This window comes from Physeter macrocephalus, chromosome 8, assembly GCF_002837175.3.
Source record: "Physeter macrocephalus isolate SW-GA chromosome 8, ASM283717v5, whole genome shotgun sequence".
NCBI classification, from domain to species: domain Eukaryota; kingdom Metazoa; phylum Chordata; class Mammalia; order Artiodactyla; family Physeteridae; genus Physeter; species Physeter macrocephalus.
In genome coordinates, this window is record NC_041221.1 from 14,246,986 (window position 1) to 14,272,285 (window position 25,300).

At 51.0% G+C, this 25,300-nt stretch overlaps 1 protein-coding gene across 1 annotated transcript in view; it reads left to right on the plus strand.

Annotated features, from left to right (window-relative positions):
• The first annotated feature begins 5,047 nt into the window (after positions 1-5,047).
• ITGB2 (integrin subunit beta 2) overlaps positions 5,048-25,300 on the plus strand; it is a 36,188-nt gene continuing 15,935 nt past the window's right edge. Inside the window, exons 1-4 of the mRNA XM_024120376.3 lie at positions 5,048-5,102; positions 5,531-5,767; positions 13,024-13,106; positions 14,600-14,763. The gene's annotated coding sequence lies outside the window, so the exon portion shown is untranslated. The remainder of the gene's footprint in view (positions 5,103-5,530; positions 5,768-13,023; positions 13,107-14,599; positions 14,764-25,300) is intronic.

Consider the following 25,300-nt stretch of genomic DNA (forward strand, 5'->3'; position numbering starts at 1 on the left):
GCCGCCTCCCCACAAAAGAGCAACAGCTGAATCAACATTGCAGAAGGAAGCTACTGGCAGGAAGAAATTAAAAAGAGAAAAGCAAAGATGGGGGAAGGGTCTGGAGAAGACAAGGGCTGGGTTGGAGGGGGAATTTGCAGGCCAGGTGGGAGGGCGGTTGGCAGAGGGAGGTGAGATGGTGGAGGCGAGCCGGCCAGGAGCTGGGGGCTGGGAAGGAGCTGCCGGCAGCCTTGCTACTCCCCTGAACGCCCGCACGTCACATGGGGCGAGTTCTCAAGGGACTACGTTCTGCCATTTTTTTTTGTTTTTTTGACCATCATATATTGAGTTTATTTGTGCTCTAAAATATTTAAATATCAACATGCACTTTTCCACTGAGTGATTTCACATAGCACAAACAGCCATTAAGCAAAAATTATAACAACAAGGAGACAATGGTAACACTGCAGACATAGCAGTTTATGCTCTTTGTAGAATCTAATAAACGTTGTCTTGATAAAACTGAAGTAAACCTTCCCTGCACATAATTCTATGCTTTAGAGTAGATTCCATGTCCTCACAGGAAACTGGGGCTTCTGCCATCACACAACAGACAAGGTATCATCGTTAACACCCGCATCCATAAAACCATGCGAATGGCAAGGTGTGACATCTGGCAAACTGCTGAAGTCCTTCGAGCCTGTGCCCCTGCACCCGCAGAAGCCCCTGTGACGCCTCTGGGGGGTAGGGTGCTGGGCTGGCACAGAATCGGTGATGTACAAGCAGCCTCTGTGCCCCTCATGTGGGGTCTAATGCGGCAGAGTGGGCCCTGCTGGGCACAGCAAAGCCAAGGTCAATATAACCAGCCGTGCTGAGGCCGACGCCCCACCTTCTCGCTGTCTCACCCACTTTCACCTCAGTCGACCCCAGTGCTGTCTGCACTGAGAGAGCTAATTCCAAAGGAGATGTTCCCCGCCTGGGACCGTCCCCATCAAAACAGCCTGGCTCCCCCTCTCTTCCACAGCAAAGGAGGGCTTCATAACGCAGTAAGGAGAGAGGCAATGAGAGACAATGAACTTAACAGGAGAATCACTGTTCGAGGACAGCAGAGAGACACCCCAGGAATCTTTAAAAATACAAAGTCGCTGATTGGACAGAGACGTTTAAAGGACACCTTTCCTGCCCTCCTCCGTCGGCAGAAAGCACGAGTGGGCTCCCGTCAGCTCCCTTCCGACGCAACGCGATGCAGCTTGATGGCGCAGAGCAAGAAGGAAAAACTTCTATTTACAGAAGTCAGCTTTTAAAAATGTCTGAAAACACCTGTTTCTAAGAAGAAATGCTGCCTGAGTGCTCTGGGTTCGTCTCATATTTAGATGCTCTCAGTGAAATTCAGTAGCAGCAACACAGACAAAGAGAATCTAGTAAGAGATTTTGGCTCCAACAGTATTGTGCTTTAATGGCTGAAGGAAATAATCTGTCAACAGGCTACAATAAAAGATGGTCAACTGATGAATGTGTCACCAGTTAACTGCTTAATAATTGATGTATCTGTATTGAACTTTAACACTAAATTCGCAGGACACGTAAGATCTCAGATAATTTAACGTGATGTGTCTAAGTTCTGGGCGCACAGTAGGCATTCTGCTACAATAACGAAGAGAAAAAGAATGAGAGTCAGAAAGCAGCCTACAACTGGTTTTGCAGAAAAGGGTCAAAACGTATAATAAGCTAAGCCACTAATAGAGATCACAAAAGAGACTAAAGAAAGCTTATCAGTGTTTGTAGATGACACGTTTAGGAGACGTCCATTCACCCCCTGGGAAAGGCACTGCTACCTTGCAATCCAGCACAGCTCCGTATAATACAGCCAGCTGTATCCTAAAACATGCTTTCATCATAGTATGACTAGGAAATTAACAGGTGTTTTCCTTTTCTCAAAATAATAAAGCATATTTCATAAGATTTTCTATATTATACACACATCTTCAAAGTTCAAAGATGAATTCCTTAAATTATCTCAACGTATATTTAAACAATCCTTGTTCTACATAAAGACGTGCACATCAGGCCCTGAAAGTGCCCCCTGCGAGGTTCACTGGTATTGGTCAAGAACGCCCGGGTTCTCCTATCAGGATGATTAATGAAGGCACCTTTATCACAGAATGTCAGACTCTGCCTTTTTTTTTTTTTTTTTTTTTTCGGTACCCGTGCCTCTCCCTTGTTGGGGCCCTCCCCTTTCGGGGCACAGGCTCCGGACGCGCAGGCTCAGCGGCCGTGGCTCACGGGCCCAGCCGCTCCATGGCATGTGGGATCCCCCCGGACCGGGGCACGAACCCGCGTCCCCTGCGTCGGCAGGCGGACTCTCGACCACTGCGCCACCAGGGAAGCCCAGACTCTGCCTTTTTAACAACTGACCTTTCGTAGAATACTACTGAACTCATAATTCCACTTTTGTTCAGTTTCTTATTAGTGGAGTTAAAATTAATACTTAGGGGAATGATGGCCAGGGTGATGCACTGTAAATCTCCGAGCACGCCAGCCTTCCACGCGGACCGCCCGAGGAACAGCCTCTGCATCTGTCTACTTCCGCAGCATGAGGATCCTGCTAAGATTCTGTGTCCTTTCAAAAGACAAATTAAGGGCAGTCTGCAGACCTCTTCTGAGAACAAAGATGTATACTTTGAGAAAGACTTTAAAAGTTTGTAGTTTTTTTTTTTAAAGGACCTAATAAAATTGCTAATTTCAATCATAAATTTGAAAGAGTTTACTCATTCAGTTTTCTGAAACATTCCTGATGACTAAGATGATATATGGCACAACATACTCTATAACCCACATTCATCTCTTAGAAGTGACAATTTAATAACCCATCGAGGCAACACGATACGCCAAAGCCACTTCCCTTACCGTGGGATCACATGAAAAAAAATTACCCTCTACTACCTCAAGAACTCCCCGCCCCCGAAAATAGTAAAAAAAGAAAAAAAAAAAGATTGGGAAATGGAGCTAGAACAGGGGTTTCTTCTAATTATCACTGGGAATAGCAAATTACTTAAGGACTCAATTTTTTCACCATGCCAGCCATTTCCATACTCAGACATACCTAATTTCTATAAACCCCTTAAGGGCCCAAACTAGTTTTAGCTTCAAAGATATTATGGGATCCCAGGGCGAAGTAAGAAGGCAAGAGTACATTCAATTATTAATTCTTATTAAATATCTGAGAAAAGTCACTCTGAATAAATATTGGAAATACAGTACATACAGGTAAACGTGTAGCCTAAGTCTACTCAATATGCCATACTACTTTAATTACCCTTGATATCATGAGGTCATTCACCTAAAAGGGTTAAAGATTTAGGTGAACAAACAAGGTAATACTAATACCTATGAGTAAAAAGAGATGCCTGCGTGTGGACCCAGTGCCTTGTTCCAACGTAGAAACTGTGCCCTGGTAAATGCAAGTATTCTAGCACTGGGATATCACCCCAGTGCTGTATGAAAAAGCCCTAGAAGACCAAACACTGCTTCATCGAATCCCAAATGCCAAATATGATAACTGCTAACGTCACCATTATGGGAACGGAATGAGATCAAGGCTACCCTCAGAGCAGAGCAGACACACCAGCAACAAGCATGAGTGTGCATAAGAAGGGCAACCGAGACCGGAATGGAAAATAAAAGAAAAGTTGAAGGAAAAAGAGAAATGGCAAAAATGATCCGACACGCTTTATGAAAGACTCCAAATCAACTACACTGTCACAGAAGAACAAAAACGAAGACTCCAAAACTGGAGGTAAAGCGGAGGCACCGTGAGTGCCTCTCCTCGGGTACGGTGCAGGGTGGCAGTCACAAAAAAGCCACAGGAGATTTTCACAGGCAAGTTCACGATAATACAACAGAGCTGTAACACAATTCCCAACCTCAGAAAGGAGAGCCAAGGACTGAGAACGCCACAGCTTCCACTTCAAGAGGGAAAACGGGAAATCGGCGAACGTAGATGAAAAGGGCACTTGCCCCGCCAGGCCGTGGGGTTGAGGACATCAGGAAGTCAGAGAAAGCCAACAGGAGGGTCAGGGCCACATCCCTCCCAACTCCCAAGACACAGAAATCCTGGGGAAAGGCCACAAAATACTGATGCTCTTCACTCCTGCAAAGACGACAACAAATTCATGAAGGAAACGTACCCACAAGTCTTCCCATTTGCATTCTGCAATGTGTCCACTGAGCTCAGGGCTTACTGTACGATTACATTTACCCAAAACGGGCAGTATTTCAATAAGGCTTCTTAGAAAAGACCACCACCGCCTGTTAGCCAGGGTGTCATACATTTATATTTGGCCATTTACCAGCAATGGATGAGCTTTCCATTGTACAGACCCCCAAGCCCGTGTCCTGAGGACACGGCTGCTTGCTGCACGCGGCCTGATCCTGGGCAGGCGCGTGAAGGCCCAGGCTGCCTTCCTGCTCACGCAGAGAAGTGGGGAGCCTCTTTCTGGAGTCTGTACAAAGGGAAGGCAAGAACAACTTCCGGAATGAGGGGAAACATACCTGTAAGGCACATCCTTTATTTCACAGTGAATGACTATGACGACACCTATCTATCTCCAAATGCAATTCTGTGTTTGTAGACTAATATTCTGAAATACCATGCACATGTGCAGTTTAGTTCAGTTCCTGTAAAAAAAAGTTGAGAACAACAAACGCAGGCATCCCTCACTTTCCAAACCTAGTAATTCACTCCTGAAAACGTGTCGCAGACAGAATCTACAAGGGCTTCTATCTCACTGTTAACTGGGGAAAATGATGAGTTCCTATTCTATCTAAAAAACTGTAGGGGAAAACAGGAAGGAGCTTTCTGCACACGGTCTGCTTCTACTGAAGATCTTGGCTGGTTTGAACTCCTTCGTCGGCAAGAACTTGTGCCTGGACTTTTGGACTAGTTGGTATTTTCTGTGAGAAGCGTCTTCAAAACTCTTTCTGCTAAAAGACATGTGTATGATTTTTTTTTCAGAGACACCCCAGCCAGGGAAGGAAGTGGAGGAGAAAAGCATTTTATGGGGAATGGAACACGGACTACCACTAGGCATAAAACCCTTCCAATGCTGGGGACAGCATTCGAGGTACTTTCCTTGGAAGAGACAATTCAGTGCTCACATTGTTCCACGAGGAAGTGAACATCCAGGAACTCCACTTCCAGATGAGCAAACCATGGCCGAGCCTCTGAGTCTCCCCCCTTCACCTTCGTCGCGTTATATGGCACCAGTTTGTGTACTAGTCTTCAAGCGTTGGCTTAAAGAAGTATTTCTCAATTCTTCTGAAACGTGGTCCTCCACTCTGGTCTTGGTTATAGTTTGAGCCCAAGATCTTGCTCTTCGACGTGTGTTAGAATGTTTCAGGTCTGGGCCACTGACGCTAATAAAAAAAATTTTTCATGTCAGTGTCTGGGATCTTCTGGCAGCGCAGCTTTATCCCTTGCAGACCCTGCTCACAGCCAGAGACCTCGATCTTCCCCGAAGGGCTCTCCATCGTTTTGTATTTCATTTCACAGGTCTTGTTCGTTCTCCCAAGCACCGTGCTGCCCAAACTGCCGACTGAGAGGTGCTGCAAGCGCAGGGACACACAGAGCTGCGTTCTGCCTTTTGGGTGCTGGGTGCTGGGTTGGTCTTTCTCCGGCTCTGGTGCCTCATCTGTCCCACAGACACAGCATCGTGGGCTTCAGCGCCTGACTGCAGCCTCCCCCCCAGTGTCGGCAACAAAACTGCACCCACCCGGGAACCTCTGTATGGTGAGCCTGGAACCCCTTAGCATGTTCTCCATCATTAAAGATTTCTGAATCTTCACACTGTCGCAAAGGAGCCCCCTTCTTCTGCTCTCGGGGCTGTGTGTTGTGGGGACATGGCTGGGCGGGAAGGGGGCTGGGGGTGCCCAGGTCAGTGTCCACGACGGCAAGGGGATGGCATTTCTTCCTCTTTTCTACACTCACCTGGCTGCCTCCTGCCCACCCCAGCCCCCAGGCCTGGCACGCTGTGGGGTATCCCTCCTCATCCTGCTTTATATCACCATGACATGTTTGCCTTCTGAGCCAGGCCATGGCGTTCCGGAGGGCACGGCCGTGCACCCTCTGGGCGTCCAGCTCAGTGTCCCGCCCCGGCCCTGGAGTCCTCAATGAACACCTGGTGAAATAAAGCCAATTTTCTGGAAGGTGGAGGTGAAAGTGACTGGAAGTGGAATTTCTCGGCTGACTTAGGGGAGAAGATTATTCCCAGAATCCTGCTCCAAAATCTCACTCATCCCTGGCTTCAGTTTTCTTCGAGATGCAAAGCCCTGTCCCTCTCGGTCACTCCCCACAAAGGCCTGTGATGGCCTCTGTTTCACGTGTTCATTCCCAGAACTCCCTGTCTGCCTTCTTGCCGCCGGCGTTTCAACTACGTCATGAATTCCCAAGAATGGATGCACCAGGGTTTGCCGAGGCCATTTCCCTGGTACTAGATGAGATTTAATGACGTTTCATACCAATACTGCCCCATAAAGACACAGACACTTCAGAAGCCCTGGTGGGTATCTTTCCTGGTGGGTGCTGCTGAGCCGAATGGGGTGCACACTATGCACCTAGATACAGGATGCCACCGCCCCCCATTGCCCACTACTCTTTAATTCGCCTTGTAGATTTTGTCCCTGTGATGGCTGGGAGAAGGATTCTCATTGCAGCTCTGATGGTAATCTCCCCATAGGCTGGAGTCTCTGTTTTGCTGGTCCTCTCAGCACAATGCCTGAGCATCATTCACGTTGTCGGGTCTCTAATGTTTGCATTTAATGCTATAAATTTCCCTCTGCACCTTGCTTTAGCTACATCCTACAAATACGGTACGTTGTGTTTCATTTCATTCCATCCGAAATATTTTCTAATTTCCCTTGAGGCTCTGTTTGATCCATGGATTATTTAGAAGTACATTGTTTCTTAGGCGATTTCTTCCGTCTTCCTGTTGCTTGTTTTCTGGTTTAATTCCATTTAATAATTCCATTATGGCTACAGAACATATCGTGCATGATTTCAATTCTCTTAAAGGTGTTCTGGTTTATTTTATGACCCAGGACACAGTCTTCCTTGGTGACCGTGTTGTGGGCACCTCTTGCTGCTGCTGGGTGGAATGTCTTTTGGGTCCAGTTGGTCAGTGGTGCTTTTTAGGTCTTCTGTGTACTTGCTGATCTTGTGTCTAATTTTTAAAAAATTGATTACTGGGAAAGGAGTATTGAAGGCTCCAGCTGTCATTGTCTATTTCTCCTATTAGTTCTTTCAGATTTTGCTTCATGTATTTTGATGTTCTGTCGTTAGATGTATGCACATTTACAACTTTGTATCGTCTTGTTGAATAGACCCTTTCATCATTAAGTCAAGCCCCACCATACACCTGGTAATTTGCATTGTTGTGAAGTCTACTTTGCTTGATATTAACACAGTCATTCTATTTTTCTTTTTATTAGTGCTTGTATGGTATATCTTTCCCATCCGTCTTCTTTTTACCTACCTATATTATCATATTTAAAGTGTGTTTCTTATAGGCAGCATACAGTTGAGTCATATTTTTAGAAATTCCACCCGCTAGTATCTGTCTTACAGTTGGTGTATTTAGATCATTTACACAATGTAATTATTGAAATTGTTGGATTTAGGTCTGTTGTTCAAATTTTTGTTTTCTGTTTGCTCCCTTTGGTTTTCACTTTTCTATTTCTGTTTTCTGCTTTCTTTTGGATTGTATCAGTGTTTTTAGTATTACATTTTAATTTATCAGTTGGTTTTTAAACTATATCTTTTTATATAGGTTTTTCAGTGGTTGCTGGAGGAATTGCAATATATATACTAAACACCTCATTGTCTACTTAAAATGAACATTTTACCATTTCAAGTGAAATGAAGTGGAACTTTAAAACTGTGTATGTCCCTTCACTGTTGTCCTTTTATGTTGGAGCTGCCACGTATTTTACATCTACATACATTGAAAACCCCACCAGACAATGTTGTCATTTTTACCATCAGCATATTGCAAAGACCCTAAGAGGGAAAATAGCGTAGTTACCCGCTATTTTCCATTTCTGTTGTTTTTCTTCATTTCTAAGTTTCCCAGTTTTCCTCTGGTATCATCTCCCTCCTGAAATCTTAAGATTTCTTTTAGAGTTATCTGCTGGGGACTGATTTTCTTGCTGTCCCTTCATCTGTGAGTGTCTTTTTTTCTTTTTTCCTTTGGCCACACTGCATGGCATGTGGGATCTTAGTTCCCCAACCAGGGGCTGAACCCTCGCCTCCTGCAGTGGAAGCTCAGAGTCTTAACCACTGGACTATAAGGGAAGTCCCGAGAATGTTTTTATTTCTCCTTCATTGGTGGAAATAATTTTGTGGGAACAGAATTGAGAGCTGGCAGTTCTTTCCTTTGAGCACTTTATACAGGTTGTTCCACTGTCTTCTGACCTCCATGGATTCTGATGGGAAATTTGATGTTTTTCTAATGGTTCTTCCTCTATATGTGATGTGTCATTTTTCTCTTGATGCTTTCAGGACATTTTTCTTTATCTTTGGTTTTCAGCAGTCTAAGTATGGTGTGTATAGGCTTGATTTTCTTCAAGTTTATCCTATTTGAGATTCACTGAGATTCTTTAATCTGTACATTTATATTTTTCATCAAATTTGGGAAGTTTTCAGCCATTATTTTTTCAAATACTTTTTCTGGGTCAACCCGTTATGCCTCTCATCCTGGGGCTCCAACGGCAACAAATGTTAGATCTCTTGATGTTATTCCACGGGTCCCCAGGCTCTGTTCATTTTTTGTCAATCTTTTTTTCTCTTTGTCTTTAATATTGGATAATTTCTATTGGTGCTCAAGTTCACTCACTCTTTCTTCTGTCTTCACCACTCTCCTATTAAGCCTACTCAGTGAATTTTTTATTTCTGTAAGCATATTTTTTTTTTTTTGTGGTATGCGGGCCTCCCTCTGTTGTGGCCTCTCCCGTTGCGGAGCACAGGCTCCGGATGCGCAGGCTCAGCGGCCATGGCTCACGGGCCCAGCAGCTCCGCAGCATGTGGGATCTTCCCGGACCGGGGCACGAACCCGTGTGCCCTGCATCGGCAGGCGGACGCACAACCACTGCGCCACCAGGGAAGCCCAAGCATATTTTTAATTTTAGTACCCATTTGGTTCTTTTTTATAGCTTTTATATCTCTGCTGAAAATTTTTACCTTTGCATTTGTTTCAAGGGTGTTTTCCTTACTTAATGGAGCACATTTTAAATAATTGATTTAAATGCTTTATGTGATAATTTCAACATTTGGATCATCTCAGAGTTGGCATCTATTAATTGTTTTTTTCTCTTACAAATTCTTGAGATTTTCTTTGTTGTTATTGTTGTTAGAGTACTTTTCGATTGTGTCTTGGACATTTTAGATATTATTTAATGAGACTCTGGATCCTATCAAAATCTTCTCCAATGTTCTCCAACATTTCTCTCTCTCTCTCCCTTTTTTTTTTTTTTTTTTTTTATGGCCATCAGCCTGGTTGGGTCAGACCACAAGTTCAGACCTGCCTCCTGTGAGCTGTGGTTCCAATGTGAGTTTAGTTTTCAAAGTCTCTGCTGTACTAATTGGATCCATCTTGCACTTGCATCCCCCTGGTCCAGTTTTCAACCTTGGCAGTGGTCTACACCACGATTCAATTCTCAAAGCCTTTGACATGGTATTTGGGTCATTTCCACATATGTCCAGCTCAGGGGTGAGTCTGGAACTTCATATAAAGCTTTATAGGGGACTTCCCTGGTGGCTCAGTGGTTAAGAATCCACCTTCCAATGCAGGGGATGCAGGTTCGATCCCTGGTCAGGGAACTAGATCCCATATGCATGCCCCAACTAAGATTTTGCATGCCGCAACTAGCGAGCCCGAGAGCCGCAACTAAGGAGAAGGCCTGCCACAACTAAGACCTGGTGCAACCAAAATAAATAAATAAATTTTTTTTAAAAAGGCTCTACAGGGTCTCTTTCTTAATCTCCTTCTTATTAATTTCTCTGATGCTCTCTGGCTTCCCGAGTCTTCCTTTCCTGGTCCTCTGGCTATAAATCAGGAATTTTAGCCTCCTGCACTGTCATATGCTTCCCGTGCCTAGATCCACCTCTGGGTCAAAGTGACAATTACAATAGCTTCTGCCGCTATAGCTGCTGCTACCACCACCTTGGGAGTGCGGCTTTGGGACAGAAATTTGTCTCTGGGGCAAGACCAGGAGAAAGAAAATGAAATAGGGCATTTCTCTCACTCTCTCTGCCTTTCAGGGCATTGCTCCTCCCAGCCCACTGACCAGAAAGGAGGGGTTCTCTTGGCTGTGCTCACTGTGCTGTCCTGGGGTGCAGGCTACCTTGAATCTAACGCAGGGGATGTAGGGGGACAAGACATTTGCTACCATATCAGCCTTTCATCAGGTTTTGATTTCTCACCCCAGTCTGTCTAGAAAGTTGCTTTATTTTATTCTGTGTGATATTTTTAGCTCTGGTCAGTGTAAAGGTGGAGTGCAGCGTGCTTACCCTGTCTTAGCTGGGACTGGAAGATGTTGGTGCTTTTTTTTCTTACTCTTAATTTCAGTTCATTTTTTACAGCTTCATTAAGATAGAATTTGAATGCCGATATCCACTCCTATTAAGTGTACACTTTAATGATAATGATTTTTAGCTGAATTTACAGATTTGTGCAATCATCGCCACAATCTATTTTTAGAGCATTCCCATGACCCCCAAAAGATCCGCATATGCTCATTTGCAGTCACTCCCCATTAGTTCCTTTTTTTTTGAATTTTCTTTTCTTTTCTTTTCTATACAGCAGGTTCTTATTAGTTACCCATTTGATACATATTAGTGTATATATGTCAATCCCAATCTCCCAACCCATCAGTTCCTTTTCAAAAAAGAAAATAGATGATCTCAAGACTAGAGAAAAGGGTGGAGATCAGCATCCCCAACACCCGTGTACCCACCATCCAACTTCGTCACATCTTAATATTTTGATTTACTTTGCCAAGAATTTTTTCTTCTTTCTTCCTCATAAAACTTAAAGACATAAAATTGAAGCCCTGTACATACCTCTGCCAGGACCACTACTTTCTCCACCTTCAGAGGTAGCCACTACCCTGAACGCGGGTTGGTGAGTACAGGGGTGTTTTTCCTGTAATCACGGGTGGTATAATAGGAAGCCCCCTTTTGCAACTTGCCTTTAAAAATAACCTCAGTGTTACTGTTTTGGGCGTGTCGCGTGGGCACGTAGAGCTCCGGATCCATATTTTAATTGCTGCTTCTTGTGCATGAAGGCCACAAGGTATCTATTTATGCCATGTTGGGTTTGTTTCCAGGTTCTTGGGGTGCTGTGTTCTTCTTTAATGCTATTCTTTGGTTAGCACCTACTGTTATTACACTGTGTCTGTGAATTTGGCCTCCTTATGATTTCTGTGCTTTAGAAGATGTTGAGATTTGCTTTGTGGCTTAATAAATGATCTGTGTTATTGTCCCTCATGTTTTAACTTTACTGTGTACAAGGTAAAGAGAAAGTGTTATATTCCTCAAATTCTCCGTAGGCCTGGTTTTCTATTTGATCTGTTCATTTCTGAGAGAGGTATATTAAAGATGTTTGCTACGTTTGTGGCTGTGTCCATTTGCTTATGTATTCATCAGTTTTTGGTTTCTATATATTGTGCTGATTTTGTTCAGTATATAAAGATTCATGACTGCTAAACTTTCTTTGTGGATTGGAACTTTCATTACATACATGTTTCTTTATTCGTTTCATGCTTTTTGCCTTGAATTATATCTTTTAATATTATCTCTATATTACACTTTTAGTATTTTTTAGCATGTGATATGTAAGTTTTCCAATACTTTATTTTCAGCCTTCAGTGTCACTTTTAACAGTCTATCTGATAGGCGGCATTTTTTTCTTTTTAACTGTGGTAAAATTCATGTAACATAAATTTAACCATTTAAACATCTTTACCATTTTTAAGTGTAAAGTTCATTATTATTAAGTATAGTCACACTGTTGTGCAACTAACCTCTGGAACTTTTTCATCTTGCAAAACTGAAACTTTAACCCCATTAAACAAATTTACACTTCTGTTTAAAGTTAGAAAAAAATTTTTTTACTACAGAAAATCTCACACCTATACAAAGTAGATGGAACAGTTTAATGAACCCATGTGTCCTCGACATCTGCTTCAACAGTGATCAATTTGTGGCCAATCTTTTTTTTTTTTTTTTTTTTACTATTTACTTACTTTATTTATTTATTGTCATCATTTTATTTTATTTTATTTTATTTTTTATTTTTTGTCTGCCTCGGGTCTTAGCTGTGGCATGCGGGACCTTTGTTGAGGCACGCAGGATCTCTCCCTGAGATGCGCAAGCTCAGTAGTTGCGGCACGCGGGCTTAGTTGCCCCGCGGCATGTGGGATCTTAGTTCCCTGACCAGGGATCGAACTCATGTCCCCTGCATTGCAAGGCGGATTCTTTACCACTGGACCACCAGAGAAGTCCCTGTGGCCAATCTTGTTTTATTTATATCCCTACCCAGTCTCCCCTACCCACCCCACCCCTGATTATTTGGAAGCAAATCTGAAACATCCTGTCATGTCCTGTGCAAATATCTTAACATGAGACTCTAAAAGGTGACGATTCTTTAACATAATCACAAAACCTTTAACACGTCCAAAATTTTAACAGTAATTTGTTAATGTCCTATGGTCCGTGCAATGTGACTGGTTGATATTCTCTCCCATCTTTTATCTCGGGTTCCCACACCTCCTCTCCTCTCTTGCAACCTGCTCTTCATCTTGGGGGCTTCTCTCCCGTCTGGATTTTGCTCACTGCATCCCTGCCAGACCATTAACCCAGCCCTCTGCCCCCATTGCTCCTATGTACTGGGAGATGAAGTGTTGACCTGATTCGGGTTCAAGAGTAAAAGTTGTGATTTTTATGTTATTTACATTATGATTAACTTACTTTCTATTGCTGTTTTCTCCAAGGCCTAGGACAGCAAGCATCTTGTGTCTGTGAGTGGAGTGTGTCCTTGTGGTGTCACAGCCAGCGGCAGTCAGTGCTCCATCTGGTGAGTCAAGAGAGGGTGTGATTCAGGGACATTCTCAATCTCTCCTTCCTGTTTTGTTGTATTTTCCGGAATAGTTCCATAAAGAGGAAGTTCCCTTGATAGAGAACATATAATTGGAGTTTGTTCTAGTTTTAAAGCTCATCAAGACTATATTTGAGGAAGGTGACCCCTTCACAGGTGCTGTGACCGTGGAACTCTGGGTTCTCCAGAACTTCTGAAATCGTCCCTGATACACCTTATTGTGTGTTCTGAATTCACCGTCCTTTCTTGTTTGTTCTGTTTCCCTTGCCTTAAAAAAAGGATTTGTCCTATTTTCTTCTTTTTCAGATGCATACTTCCTATTTCTATTCTTTAGGAGAGTTTTAATTGTTGTCACATATAAAATTAAATATTTCCTAGCAAAGTGTCCATTGATGAGTATCAGAAACTGCAGCATGCCCCCCTGCTCATCTGTTCTGCTCCTCTAGGATTTTTGTTTCAAACTGTTAATATTTTTACCTCTATTTTAAAATCAACAATTACTTAGGCTTAACAATTTTTCCTTATTTCTTTGGTCACCTTTCCCTCAGGGACCCTTGGATTCCTCTTGGATTTCTTCATCTGTCTGTCTTTATTTCGGGAGTGCATCTTCCAAATAGATTTTAGGGTAGTTAGGTATCTGAGCCCTGGTTCATCTGAAGACTCTGCTTTCTGTTTCTTTGTGGACGTAATCAGTGTCTCCTCTTCTGTTTCCCTTCCTCCCCATCCTAACCCTTCCCTTCCCTCGTTCTCTCTCTCTGTCTGTCTCTGTCTGTCTCTGAATCTGTCCTGTTTTCTCTCTATCACTAATGTTCTGTGATAGCATCACAGTTTAACCAGTTTCAGGACCTTTGCTCTTCCTCCCAAGCCATGCAGCAGCCTCTTCATCTGGGTCCTCTCTCTCGGCACTTCTCTTCTGTTGTCTGAGTCTCTCCCCTCGCTGTTTACCGTTCTCTGCTGGAATCCCTGTGGGCAGGGCAGGCAGGGCAGATAGACTCGCCTCTTCCCTGTCCCACTGTCCTCCAAGCCGATGCCCTCATCCTGCTCTCCAGCTGATTTGCTCTCCAGCTTCTTATTCTGCCCTTTGGTCCACGTGACGCTTTTTTATTTCCGTGACCCAAGTTCGAATCCCCAGTGCCTGTCTGCCTCTTCTTTGGTGGGAGCATGCCCCCTCCTGTGTGCACAGCCTGCAGGCCGGGTCCCTTCCTGGGGTGAAAGTTCCTGGGCACTGCCCTCCAGGGTTTGCTGTCCCCTCCGGCCGGGGGGCATCCCATGGTGCCGCCAGAGGCCCTGCTCCCACTCCGTCCTCCCCGCACGCCGTTCCCCTTCCAGCTGTGAGCGTGTGTGATGGATGGTGTGTTCCCATTGTGGGTTGCTCCTCTGACAGCCCTCTGTCAAGGGCCCTGTAGGCAGAGGGGCTGAGGTTGGAAGGGACACATGTGGTGCAATCGGCCACATGTAACTACTTCCTCCAGTTCCTGACTTAGAACAGGAAGCATCGTGCCTTCACCAGCGGGGGCTCGGGCGGGCCGGCGTCTTCCCACACCCGCTGCAGCACCAGCCTGGTGAAGAGCGGAGCCGAAGCCCCTGCTAGCCCAGCCAGAACCACCCCTGCTGAGACCTTCAGGGCACCGAGCAGGTGAGTGGACAGAGGCCCCTCTGTGTCCAGGCTGGTTTCTCTGAAGGGGAGCAGCTCAGCCCTGAGGCTCTTGCCCCAGCCATGGCTGCTGCCTTTCCCAAGGCAGGCAGCTCCAAGGGGCCCAGCCTGCAGAGGCCCTGGTGGCCCTGGTCCGTGTCACACACCCCGGGATCGTCCACTCTAGGCCCCCTGAGCTGAGATCTGGCAGGGAGAAGTGCTGAGCCCACCGTGGGCAGAGCCAGTGGCAGGGTGATGGGAGGGATGTAACCAAGGAGATGGGACCGGCATGGTGGGTGGGGGCACTCAGACCACAGCCTCGGCTTCCCTGGTCAGGGTCCCTCAGCAAGCCCCAGGCACTCGCTGAGCACCCGATGCGGGTGCTGCGAGGCCCGGCAGAGCCGGGAGGAGGCTGGGGGACAGGCAAGACCCCCGTCTGGTGGGTACGGGGCCAGCACGGCCAGGCTGTGCAGGAGGGTCCCTGGGCCTCCCCAGCTGCGCCTTCCTCTTCCTGCTTGAGCGGGTCCCGTTCTGTCTTCACAGCTCTGTGGTTGCTGGGGTGGTTCTGTCCTCCAGCAGTGTGTGTGTGTGTGTGTGTGTGTGTGTGTGTGTGTGTGTGTGTGTGTGTGTGTGTGTATGTCTGTGTGTCTGTGTGTCTCTGTGTGTGTGTGTGTCTGTGTGTGTCTGTGTGTATGTCTGTGTGTGTCTGTGCATGTCTGTGTGTGTGTCTGTGTGTCTGTGTTCTGTGTGTGTCTGTGTGCCTGTGTCTGTGTCTGTGTGTGTGTGTTTGTGTATGTGTGTGTGTGTGCACGGTACATTCTCTCGGACTCCCGAAGGTTCACCAGCTCTGGCCTAACGATGTGAACACGCTGGATGACAGTTAAGCTTTAGGGGGTGAGGCATTGGGTGTGCGACCTAAACCTCCTGCAACCAGGCCCCTGGAGGCCTGTCTCCTTAGGAGTGGGGGGACTGGGGCCCGAGGACCCGCACAAGCGCTGGGAGAGGGGACTCACGGCTGCCCCCGGGCTTTGTCCCGACGGGAGTGAAGCAAGACATTTCTCGAGGGGCTCGGGTCGCTCAGCTGAAATCTGCGTGGATTTGCCTGCCTGCGGCTGTCAGCTCGCACTGTGCCCGAGCGAAGACCCGGGGCCGGTCACGGCCACTTCCTGGGGCTTTCACGGGGGAAGACGCCCCAGACAGCCAGGGGCCCTGCAGAAGCGTGTGTGTGTGTGTGTGTGTGTGTGTGTGTGTGTGTGTGTGTGTGTGTATGTCTGTGTGTCTGTGTGTCTCTGTGTGTGTGTGTGTCTGTGTGTGTCTGTGTGTATGTCTGTGTGTGTCTGTGCATGTCTGTGTGTGTGTCTGTGTGTCTGTGTTCTGTGTGTGTCTGTGTGCCTGTGTCTGTGTCTGTGTGTGTGTGTTTGTGTATGTGTGTGTGTGTGCACGGTACATTCTCTCGGACTCCCGAAGGTTCACCAGCTCTGGCCTAACGATGTGAACACGCTGGATGACAGTTAAGCTTTAGGGGGTGAGGCATTGGGTGTGCGACCTAAACCTCCTGCAACCAGGCCCCTGGAGGCCTGTCTCCTTAGGAGTGGGGGGACTGGGGCCCGAGGACCCGCACAAGCGCTGGGAGAGGGGACTCACGGCTGCCCCCGGGCTTTGTCCCGACGGGAGTGAAGCAAGACATTTCTCGAGGGGCTCGGGTCGCTCAGCTGAAATCTGCGTGGATTTGCCTGCCTGCGGCTGTCAGCTCGCACTGTGCCCGAGCGAAGACCCGGGGCCGGTCACGGCCACTTCCTGGGGCTTTCACGGGGGAAGACGCCCCAGACAGCCAGGGGCCCTGCAGAAGCTCAGTAGAGGGCGCACCACCGTCCAGGCGATGGGAGAGGCCTGCCCTGCCTGCACCTGGCAAGATGGCCAGGAGATAGGCCGGCTGCTGGGCCTCCCATCTGCGAAATGGGCCCGTATTTACACTCCAGCTGACTCTGTATCAAACTGTAATTCAAAACTCACTTCCCTGGAGGGGGCGGCGGCGTGGGCCTGCGTCCACAGGGTCCCGCGGGTTCAGCTCAGGCCGAGCTCCGCCGGTGACAGGGCTGTGGCGAGGCGTCCGCCCCACGAATGGGGCAGCACGGAGCCCGCGGTGGCCTCTCCCGACTCAGGCCCCGCCAGCTCTGGGAAGGGTCCTGGGTGGCAGGGTCCGGCGGCCTGCACACCCGTCACCGCGAGCGGCCCACAGTCCCGCCTGAGCCCACGTTGTGGGACAGCTGCCGGCGGTTAGTAACTGTGCCCCTGCGAAGCCCCATCGGGCGCTCCCCGCCAGCGCTAGGCCGTCTCCTGGTGACGCCGCGGTGACGCCACCAGGCGGGCAGGGCTGGGATGCTAGTGTGGTCACCGTCCGATTCCCTTTGCACAAACCGGCCTAAAATGGGGTGTCGGTTCTGTCGTCACGCAGACCTGCCCGAGCGGGGAGCTGAGGCCCGATGGGGGCGCTGAGGCCCCCAGGGAGCAAGCGGCTGGCGGGGAGAGGTGCCGAGTCCCACGGGCCCCGCGATGCCGAGACCCACGTGCCCCAGCCGTGCTGCCACGTGTGCCACGTGTCACCTGCTGGGCCCCGTCGCCCGTCAGGCTGGTGGAGCCCACGTCCAGCTGTAGCAGCGGGCGGGGTCCTCAGGCTGCTCAGAAAGAGCCCCTGCCTCCCCCTCCCGGGCAGGGCGGGCCGCGTAGAGGGGAGTCCTCGGCGGGCCTGCGGGCTGCCAGTCTCTCCCACCGCTGACGAGTGGGTGTCTTGGTGACGTGGCAGGTGCGGTCGAGTCCCCGATCTGCCAGCCCGTGACCCGGGCAGGCCTCCCTGCCTGGTCCGAGGTCCCCCCCACCAAAAGCCGGGGCTGTCCGGGCGGCTCACCCTCCCAGCAGTCGAGCAGCAGGGCCGGGGGTGCCTGGGAGCCAGCAGAGCCTGGCTTCCGCGTGAGCCCTGGCACGGTCCCTGCTCAGCACGGCCCCCCACGCAGCCCAGGTCTGAAACCGTGTCCCGCAGGCTCGGCGGGGGGGTGCCACCACCGCAGGGCTCTGATGGGGGTGGAGAGAAACAGGAGCCAGGTACCCTCACTGCCTCTGAGACACACGGAGCAGGAAGGCACGGCTCTGCCCACTCACCTCGAAGTGGTGTTGAAAAACCCCTCTAGCAGCTTTCCCTGAACCTGGGGTGCTCCTGTTGGGGTCTGTAGTAGTGCGGGCTCCCCAGAGAGACAGAACCAATAGGATGTGTGCACGTGTGCGTGTGCGTGCGTGTGCGTGCGTGTGTGCGCGCGCGTGTGCGTGCGTGTGTGCGCGTGTGTGTGTGTACACAGAGGCAGAGATTTATTTCGGCGCTTGTACTATTGTGGAGGCTGGCAAACCCCAAATCTGCAGGGTGGGCTGGGGACCCAGAGGAGAGGTGACATTGCCGCTTGAGCCCAAAGGCCGTCTGGAGGCAGAGGTCTCCCCTTCTCGGGGGGCATCAGTCTTTTCTTTAAGGCCTTCGACTGGTTGGATGAGGCCCGCCCACGTCATGGAGGGCCATGTGCTTTACTCAGAGCCCACTTATGTAACGTTGAGCTCATCTAAGAAACACCTTTGCAGCAAACATCCAGACCAGGGTTTGAGCAAACAACTGGGTACCACGGCCCAGCGGAGTTGGCACGTAGAATTCACCATCACAGCACCCTTGGCGCTCTGTGACAAGGGAGGAAACTGCGGTCCAGAAGGGGAGGTCACCTGTCCACACTCACTCGGCAGCTGGGCGTAGACTTGAGGGTGTCAGCCCTGGGGCCAGGCTGACGTGGGCCCCCGTCCCGGCGTCTGTCCTGGCTGTGTGGCTGAGGGGCTGACCCTCTCAGAGCCCTCCCTAGACACAGGGAGCGGGTTTGGTCCACCCGCAGGGCAGCTGCGGGTGAACTGAGGCTGTGAGTGCAGAATGTAGCCAGGCCAGCAGGGTGGCTGCAGTGGGCAGTGCCCCGCCCTGGTCCTCTGGGGTCTGGGGTCCCGAGTGGCTGTCCAGGCAGGGACAGCCGCCCCCTAGCTGAGGCTCCCTTGAGGACTGGCCACTGACTGTGGCCCGGCCTTGCACAGCCACTGCCCTCTGCCCAGGAGTCGTCACAGAGCAAGTCACGGCCCCTTTCCCATTGGCAGATGTGAGGTCAGGCCCCTCGGATGCTCAGATCTGGCCAGTCTGAGAAGCAGAGGCCTCCGCACCCACGCGGCCTGATTCCGCTGCTCTGGAAGCTTCCGGAGGGAAGGTCGTCTGGGTGTGTCGCACCCTGGGCTGCAGCCAGAAGTAGTTGGAAGGGTTCCCTGCTGGCTGAGGAGCTAAGGTCAGGGGCTGAGCTCAGCCTCCTTGACGGTCGAGACCTCACCGAGCCAGGGCTCCTGCCTGACGGGCCTCCGTGGGCGCGGGGCACGCGTTCTCTCACAGCGCTCCAGGGGCTGGGGGCACACAGAAAGGCAGCCCCTCGGGAGCAGTGCTTCCACCAATTTATTATTTTTGTAAACATATTTTTATTTGTATGCGGTTACAAAAGACAAAACAAATGCTTTATAATCTGTTGCAAGTTGGAGGTCTCCAACGGTGGTCTGGCGGCCCTTGCTGAACACCTAGTGATGAAAACCCACCAGTTCAATGGGGTATTTGCCTTTTTGTTATTATTTCTAAAATCTCCTTGGACACAAAGATTACCATTCACCTTCTGCGTGAGACAGATCCTAAATATTTTCATCTATTCAGTTTTTTATGTACAAAATTTGTTTTTAGAGCCTGTCTTCTTATTTGCTTAATTTTTTCGAGTGTAGTTGATTTACCATGTTTCAGGTTTATGGCAAAATGATTCAGTTTCATATGTATATATTCTTTTTCAGTTTCTTTTCCATTATAGGTTATTACAGATATCGAATATAGTTCCCTGTGCTGTACAGTAGGTCCTTGTTGTTTATCTATTTTATACAGAATAGTGTGTATATGTTAATCCCAAACTCCTAATTTATCCCTCCCCCCTTTTCCCTTTTAAACCATAAATTTGTTTTCTATGTCTGTGAGTCTGTTTCTGTTTTGTAAATTAGTTCATTTGTATCAATTTTTAGATTCCACATATAAGTGATATCATATGCTATTTGTCTTTCTCTGTCTGACTTACTTCACTTCGTATAATAATCTCTAGGTCCATCCATGTTGCTGCAAATGGCATTATTTCATTCTTTTTTTATGGCTGAGTAGTGTTCCATTGTATACATGTACCACCTCTTCCTTATGCGTTCCTCTGTTGATGGACACTTAGGTTGCTTCCATGTCTTGGCTATTGTGAATAGTGCTGCTATGAACACTGGGGTGCATGTATCTTTTCGAATTAGAGTTTTCATTTTAGAGTCTATCTTCTTCTTTTTTTTGACATTTATTTATTTATCTATTGGGCTGCACTGGGTCTTAGTTGCGGCATGCGTGCAGGATCTAGTTCCCTGACCAGCGATCGAACCCAGACCCCCTCTATTGGGAGCGCAGAGTCTTAACCACTGGACCACCAGGGAAGTCTGAGTCTATCTTCTTGGTATTTTCTCCCTTAGTTTGTACGCTCAGTGTCCTTACTCTGAGACACATTCTTCCATTCCTTTTATCATTTTACTTCCTAAACCCGGGTTTACGGGTCCCACGGTGTGAAGGGGGCACTGCCACGGCGCGTGCCTTCCCGGAACGTGCTCTGCCTGGTGCCTTTGAAGCCGGAGCGCCGCTGCTCGCTTGCCTCCCCCCGGCCACCCGCCCGAGGGCCAGGGTCACGCCGACTCTGTCCCCGAAGCTTCTGGATGCGTTGCGCAGGCCAGTGCACAGCTCCCGGCTGCCTCGCCTCTTCCTTCCTAAGCTCCCTGCTGACTGCCATACACGCCCTCTTCCACACGACCCATTGTATTGCTTCTTCCAAAGAAACGATTTTCGATGTATTTATCAATTTTAGCTTTTTTGCTTGTTTTCGGATTCGTCGACTTTTTCTCTTGTCTGTGTATTTCCCACCTCCCTCCCCTTATTTCCTGAGCTTTGTGGCTCTTTCTCTCACGTCTGAACTTTCCGTCCTGCACGTTTACCATCATTCCCTTCCGTCAGGCAGAAAGGCATTTAGGGCCTCGGGCTTCTCTCTCCATCGGGGACCCGTTGAGCAGAGAAAGTTGTGCTGTCTCTTTTCTGAAGCGTCTGTACATACAAATTTGATTTCCTCTTGGACTTAAGGGATATTGAGCAGAGTGTTTTAAAGGTTCTAATTAATACGTGTGTGTTGGGGGGGCATCTCATTTTATTCCATTTGCTCAGAAACTGTGGCCCTTCACATTTCTGCCATCAGCCTTCACGGGTGGTGAGCGGAGCAGTGATGAACACGTGCAGTGGGTTCCCCTGGGGCCGAGAAGGGGTGGCTTCAGAGAACACGTGGGTGGCGTCCTCCTCATCCCCTCTGCCCTGGTCTTCTGATCTGCCTGGAAACTCCGTGACCTCCAGCCCCCACTGGAATCCGCTTCTGTCCAATTCTTTTTTGTCTTTACATAAAGCAGAAACGACCACATCCTGACTTTGTCTTTTGGTTTAAAAAGGTTGATGCCGGGGCTTCCCCGGTGGCGCAGCGGTTGAGAGTCCGCCTGCCGATGCGGGGGACGCGGGTTCGCGCCCCGGTCCGGGAGGATCCCACGTGCCGCGGAGCGGCTGGGCCCGTGAGCCGTGGCCGCTGGGCCTGCGCGTCCGGAGCCCGTGCTCCGCAACGGGAGAGGCCACGACAGTGAGAGGCCCGCGCACCGCAAAAAAAAACAAAGGTGTTGATGCCTGTTTTAGATCCATTGTCAGCATTGGCCTTTTTCTACGTGAAACAGCCTTGCATCCTCAGCTCCTGGGATGAATACCGCACCCCCGCCTTCCCCTCTTGTAACCTCTTCCTGACAGCATCTGTTCCTTGTCTCTTGCTGGCCGCGCCTCTTGGAAACCAGCACCAGGTGGTTATGACCTTGAATGGTCAAGGGCAGGGGCTCTGACGCAAAGTCCTGACGGTCGGTGAGTCCTGGGGCCCCGCAGGGCCTTGCCTGAGGGTCTGCACTCTGGCAAAGCTTTCGTCTTTGACAGCAGGCCTGATCTGACAGCAGCTTACCCTGCCTCGGACCTGGGGCCTCTGCCTCTTAAACGTTTCTTTCTTTTTGATGTTTCCTCTTTCTCTTCTGTCTTTTACCAAATAGGGACTACGGGCTTTTGTGGAGCGCGTGGGATCTGAAAGGAGCATACCCTAGCCTTCTTCTGGCGTTCCCTGACGGGCCCGGCGCTCAGAGCCTTATTCGTCGGGAAGGGTGATCCTCAGGGCGCCCGGGGTCCGCGGGGGTGCGCCACTTCCTGCAGCTGCACTGGGTGGCGCCAGCAACCCCCTGCCGGGCAGGGTCAAGCTCAAGGGTAGCTCTGACGCAAAGTCCTCACAGGCCCCGTGGGGCCTTGGGTTTCTCAAGCCACCTCGACTTGGGGTTTTGCAACCTGAGTCCTGGGGCAGGGCTGCCCTTAGATCTGGGGAGAGTGCAGCCTGGGGGCCGTCGGAGTGGCAGGGAGGGTGCCGCAGGTCTGGGCTCGGGAGGCCCAGCTGGAGCCCGCGCCCTCCTCCCTGCTCTCGGACCAGCTGTCCCAGCCGAGTCGGGGCCTCACTTTCATGAGGGCGGTCCGAGCCTGCCCTCCCCTAGAGCGGGACCAGGCCCGCAAGCCGTTCCAGGCACGCAGAGGAGGCCGAAGCAGAATATGCCGCTGGGGCAGCCGGGGACCCGGGCACAGGCACTGCCCTGCGCCGTCCAGGGGGCCGGGCCCCAGGACGACACCCGGAGGAGGCCTTGGTCTGTGCGGCCCCGCCATGCTGGTTGCGGCATCGGGGCCTCTGATGGCCGGTCCTGGCTGCCGGGCATGTCCACTGGCGCCCCTGCCCGGGGCCGAGAGGAGGGCTGGCTGCAGGCTGCGCTCTCCGAGCTCCCAGAGCCACTGCGTGCGCGGGCGTCCTGCCCCCGCCGGGCCATGGGCACCGGGGCTGGGGCAGAGCCGGTCGCGGCGGGAGTCCCAGTGCTTAAGGGGGAAGGGAGAGCGGCCACACCCCTCCCGTGGCCTGTGGGTCTTCCTGCCATAACCAAGGCGCCCTCCCCACCGCGTGGACGGTGCTCAGCCGAGAGCGGCGCCGGGTCCACATCCCCCCGCTGCCGGGGCCTCGGCTTCCGCAGGCGAGGACTGGGGTTTGCCTGCTGGTTGCTGTGACTGTTTGGGGTCCGTGGCCACAGGAAAGGGCGTCGAGCTGCTTTTGGAGGGCCTTCCCCACCCCTGGCGGGACTGGCCCCCCCCGCCGGCGACGTGCACGGCTGGGGTGCCTGGGGCGGGGCTCCCCGACCTCTGCTGGGAGCAGCCCGTTCCTCCGAAGTGGGGTGCTATCCTGAGGCCGACTGGGCCCGGCGGCGCCCAGGTCAGCCGGGGGGGTCAGTGAGCACGCGTGGGCCTCGCGGGGCGTCCGGCTGCGGAACGTTAGGGGACCCAGAGGGCTCTGGGGCAACGCGGCGCTTTCACAAGTGGGTGGGCGTGGAGTAAACCGAAAGCACCTTCGCAGCTCCTGCTCTGTGACCCCGGAAGCCAGAGCAGGGCGTAAGTTCTGCTTTTGACCCGAACAGGAAAGGAAAGGGGTCTGTTCTGTTTTGACACTTGTAGCTCCTGATCATAACCCTGGTGGGGACCGGGGTGCGGGGTCACCCCAAAAGAGACCGGAGAGTGGGGCTGGGCGGGACCTCTAAGCACTGGGTCCCCCATGGGACCCCCTGGGATCCTCCTCCACCCCAGAGCCCCTGGTACACATGCAGGGGTTATGGGAGAGCAGAGACGAGGGCAGGACCCGCCTCCAGGCGCACCCAGAGCCCACAGGCCACGGCAGAGGCCACCACGGCAGGGGCCACATGGTCTGCAACACAAGTGGACCTTGGGTTGGAGCATCTGCCGGCCCAGCTTTGGGACCCTGCGTCCAGCGAGCTGGCCCGGCGCTGTCAAGCAGTGTGCTGGGAAGACGAGCTGGCGTTTGCACGCGTTCAGGATGAGCCTGTTGACCCTGGTTTTGGATAAAACACCCCCCCTTCCTGCCTGCTGCCTCTGGTTTGCTGGCTGCTCAGCACCCTCTCCGCTCTCTTGGCGTCAGATTAAAAGGCAGCAGCCCTACAGGTTCTCACACGTGGGGGCTCGCGGACCCACGCACGAAGCGCTGCCACCCCTCCCGGGAGCTGGCCTGGAGGAGGTGTGCTGCTTTGGGCCCAGCCTGGGTCCCTCGGGGGCACTTCCGGGGGAGGGTGGAGCTGCCCTGCTGGCCCCTGCGCAGCGGGTTTGAAGGTGCTGCTTCCACCTCCGAGAGCCGGAGCCCCCGCGCCAGGCCTCCAGCCCGCCCCCGTGCTCTTGCCTCTGGGAGCATCAGGGCCAGCAGGTGTGGACAGAAGAGCAAAATAATGGTCGCCTAGAGCTCGTGGCCTCGGCAGAGCAGGTGATGGCTCTGCGGGCCCTTCCGTTGTCCAACAGCCCAAGTTCGCGTGCCTGATGCCACAGTGAGGCCAAACAAACCGAAACATCGGAGTCTGGAGCAGGTCTATTGCAGGGCCAAGCAAGGAGACGGGTGGCTCAGGCCCCCAAAACGCCGAGCTCCCCAAAGTGTTTCGGCAAAGCGTTTTTCAAGGCCAGGTGAGGGAGGGGCGTCGCAGGGTATGCGATCAGCTCGTGCACAGTTCTTTGATTGGCTGATGGTGAGGTCACAAGGCGGGGTCACAGAGGTTCACATGATCAAGCCTTAGGCTCCAGTAGGTCTGGGGGCTACACGTTCATGGTCACTGTGCAATCAGCTTCTTCCATTTGGTAGGGGTTTTAGCATCTGTAAAACAGCTTAGGATATGTGCATCAGATACCGTTATCTAGGTACTTCAAGGAGGAACTAAAGATTCTGTGGCTGCCGTATGGCTGATTTACTGTTTAAATTCTTACCAGTTCTCCTGGCCCAGCTGCTAGTTTTGTTGAGAAGTGTTCACATCCTTTTAATCGTAATTCTCCAGCCAGGCTTTTGTGACTCAGGGGAGGCCTGGGAGATGAAGCTTTTCTACAGACACGAGGCAGGCAGAGGATATGGGGGGAGGGGTCTGTCCCGGGCAGGCCCCAGATGTCCTGCCCGATTACACTTCCTCGCCCAGCGGGCAGCTGGCACAGTCCTGGCGCCGCTAGGTGCTCAGAGTTGCCTTCTCTTCCAAGTCCTGGTTCGGCCTCCTCCCAGGAGGCCTGGGCCGGCCGAGTCTCTGCTCCAAGCTCAGCTCAATTCACTGAGGACTCGGGGCCACGAAGGCCACGCGGGGCCCTGAGCCGGAGCGCGCGGCACCTTGGGCGCGCGTGTGTGCGCACACGCGTGGTGAGTGTGTACGTGCGCGTGTGAGCATGTGTGCGTGTGTCACTGTCAGGAGGCCCACTCCCTGCTGGCCCTCGGAGCCTGGGGGCTCAGCTGCGTGGAGCTCA